We start from the raw sequence: 3588 nt of genomic DNA on the forward strand, positions 1-3588 counted from the left end.
CAACTCACAGCATATTAAAGGGACAGTGAAAATCTAAATTTTCTTTCACGATTTATGTAGAGCATGCAATTAAAACAACTCTCCAATTTACTTTATCTAATTTCTTTGTTCTCTAGGATCAGGAGCCGAAATGCACTACTGGGAGCTAGCTGCTGATTGGTGGCTTTACATATGTCTCTTGTCATTGACTCACCTGATGTGTTCATCTAGCTCCCAGTAGTGCATTGCTGATCCTTCAACAATGGATACCAAGTAAATGAAACAAATTTTATAATATAAGACGCCAGGCCAATAGAGCACCATGGATGCAGGGGTAAGTGCAGGGGGGAGTGCAATGAGCTCCAAAAAATGCCCCCACCCCCTCTGACAGGATGACATGTGGTTGCCATCGACATTAAAAGCTTTGTGCAGATGACAACCACGTGTTCTCATGTGCAGTAATGGTGTTAAAATGCACGCTTTAGGGGTACCCCACATAGTGGATTATCATGAGGCGGTTACTCTACAAAGGATCTTAGATTGGCATAGATCTAGGGAAACAAAGGCTTGGGTGGCGATAGATTCCCATATCCTGAGGGTCCCGGGGGTGGGGGCGCTTTGCTGGGTTCCAAAAGAATTGAGACCTCCCCAATGTACAGATTTAGCCATACATAAGCATACCTTTGATACCTTGGATAGCATACTCATGCGAAAGAAACATATCTCGGGGGCGCTCTCTCCCTTATTCCCTATCCCAATAAATGCAGAGTTAGTGGGGGGATTAGACAAAGGAAAACAAAGGGTACTAGAGTGGGGTCATTCAACGCCACTGAAGAGGTTCATACGAAATGGAAAATTAGATAACAGAGAAAACCTGACAACAATTGCAGAAGGTAGATACTCTACTTGGCTGAAATACTCACAACTGGTACATTTTATACATACCTCCCCACATAAGCAAGAGTTTTTAAGAGAATTAACACCTTATGGAACACTGTGCTCCAATACAGAGGAGATTAGACACACACTCTCTATCTCAAAAAGGCTCATACAATCTGAACACGCTCTGACTCTGCCAACATATACTTCTAAGTGGCAGGAAGAGCTGGAACACAACATGACAGGGGAAGACTGGGCGAGACTGAGGAGAGAGGAAGTTACCGTCATATGTGGTGGAGTTGTGGGAAACTTAAAAAATTTTGGTCAGAAATAGAAAGGCACTTCAAGCAGATATTAACAAACGACTTCACACTAACACCCAATCTGGCACTACTGAACGACACAACAAAAATCACATGCACACTCAGACGCACTCTATTGCATTTGGGACTGACAGGAGCAAAAGCTAATCGGTCTGAATTGGAAGAGCCAGATACCCCCCTTGGTCTGCGCATGGAAAGAAAGGGTTGCAGATATACTGGTAATGGAAGAGTATGGATAACTGAGAAGGAACAAACTAAATTTCCTGGCGGAGGTTAGGTTTTTATGGGACAAGATGATAGCAGGATCTAGTGCCAATATAGATCAAACACACTAGAATAACCATAAAATTAGTAGAGTCAGTACCACAGCTGAGTTTCAGGAAGAACGGCGCAAACTTTTACGTTTTTTGTTGTTGTTGTTGTTTGTGTCCTATTGCGTTCCTACCAGCACCTAATAGCAAAGAGAGAGAGAGAGTGGCGAGAGACTAAAAGAACCCAGAGTGAGATGATAAACAGTCTAATTTTTCAAATACCCTGTGGAGCACGGAAGATGAAGTCCCCTCGCTAGGGGGACTTTAGTTTTAGTTCTTTTTCTTTTGTTTTCCTTATGTTAAAAAGTTCACCATATAGATAAAAATGTCATTATCATAAACACATGCATGTCACCTTGCCTAACGGAGAAACAGACCGCTAATGAATCTACACAGAGGTGAACATAATAAGGACTTGGTTACAAATGGCGAGGAGCACATGTGTATAATAATAAGAACAACATGTAACCACATATATTTCATTCTGTGTTGTTAAGTTGTTAGAGTGAATCAACAATAAAGCTTTTGAAAACCTAAAAAAAAAAAAAATTGCACGCTCTATCTCAATCATGAAAGAAACATTTTGGGTTTCTTGTCCCTTTAAGTACAGGCACCCACTGCATTGCAAATTAAGGGGTCTGTCACAATCCTTAAAAAAAAGCTTATCCAATGATTTATCTACAAAAATCTCTAGACCTTGTAGATTCATTTTGTAGGAAAATCATTAGATACACAAGGTTTGGCAAATCAAGATACATCTCTTGTTTGCTCAGTATGTTTATGGGTTGATATATTGACGGAGTAGATTGTGGGGTTTTTTTTTCCTGCAGAATCAACCATTTTACTCTTTCTTCCCTCCCTATCCACTAATGTGATCCTTCCTAGACTTTCCTCTAAACTCTTCTTACCCCCCACATTGCTCAATGCTCACACTCCTTATCTCCACAAGCTATCATCTGAATTACTCCACTGACTCCCTCCATCCCTCCACTTATTTATCTCTCTATCTTCTCTCTCGCCTCTTCTTTCTCTTTCTCTCTCCTCTTCCCTTCTCCCTTCTCTCTCTCTCTCTCATTCCTTCTCTCACTCATTCTCACCCTCTCCTCCACTCTCTCTAGCTTTCGCTTCCCCACTAATCATATTAGATATTTTTTTTCAACAGGAATATGTATTAAAATAAAAACAAAACAATGTGTTTGTGTATGTCTTCTATCTGTAATGTGATGTTGAGCAAGTAGTATGAATGGGTTTGCATGTATGTATGCTGTGTGGAAAATGAGGTAGTGACAAAGAAAGTTTTCTTATTTCTATAGACTGTCATATCATTCCAGCTATGCAGCTAATGTTAATATCATTGGAACTGACTTACAATTAATTGCTTGAGAACAGGGCTTGTTGTTGGCCATCCTGGGCAAATGAGTCAGGGCTAAAAAATCAATAGTGAAAAACAGCACACCATTATTTTTAAGGTGTGGAACTATGGATTAGCCACTTGCATGTATCAATTTTTTTTATAATATGGGACAAGATTACATATGCGACGTCACCCGCAAAAGCCAGCGACGCCGGTTTTTACGCAGTTTTGCTATCTCCTGTAACTGCCTGAAAATATTAACTTACACCTAACGCATGCACAATATCTATCTACCTGTCAACCACAATCCCCCACCGCAATAACTAATAAAGTATATTAACCCCTAATCTGCCATTAACCCACATCGCAATAAACGTAATAAATGTATTTACCCCTAATCTGCCAATAACCCACATCGCAATAATCCTAATAAAACTATTAACCCCTAATCCGCCATTAACCCACAATGCAATAAATCTAATAAAACGATTAACCCCTAATCCGCCAAACCCACACAACACAATAAACCTAATAAAAAAACCCTAATCCGCCAAACCCACACAACACAATAAACCTAATAAAACTATTAACCCCTAATCCGCCAAACCTACACAATGCAATAATCCTAATAAATCTATTAACCCCTAATCTGCCAAACCCCCACAACGCAAAAAACTAATTAAATTACATAACATCCCTAAATTAACCCCAATTACCTAAATTAAAAAATAGTTAAAAGTTA

This window comes from Bombina bombina, chromosome 4, assembly GCF_027579735.1.
Source record: "Bombina bombina isolate aBomBom1 chromosome 4, aBomBom1.pri, whole genome shotgun sequence".
In the NCBI taxonomy this organism is placed as follows: Eukaryota; Metazoa; Chordata; class Amphibia; order Anura; family Bombinatoridae; genus Bombina; species Bombina bombina.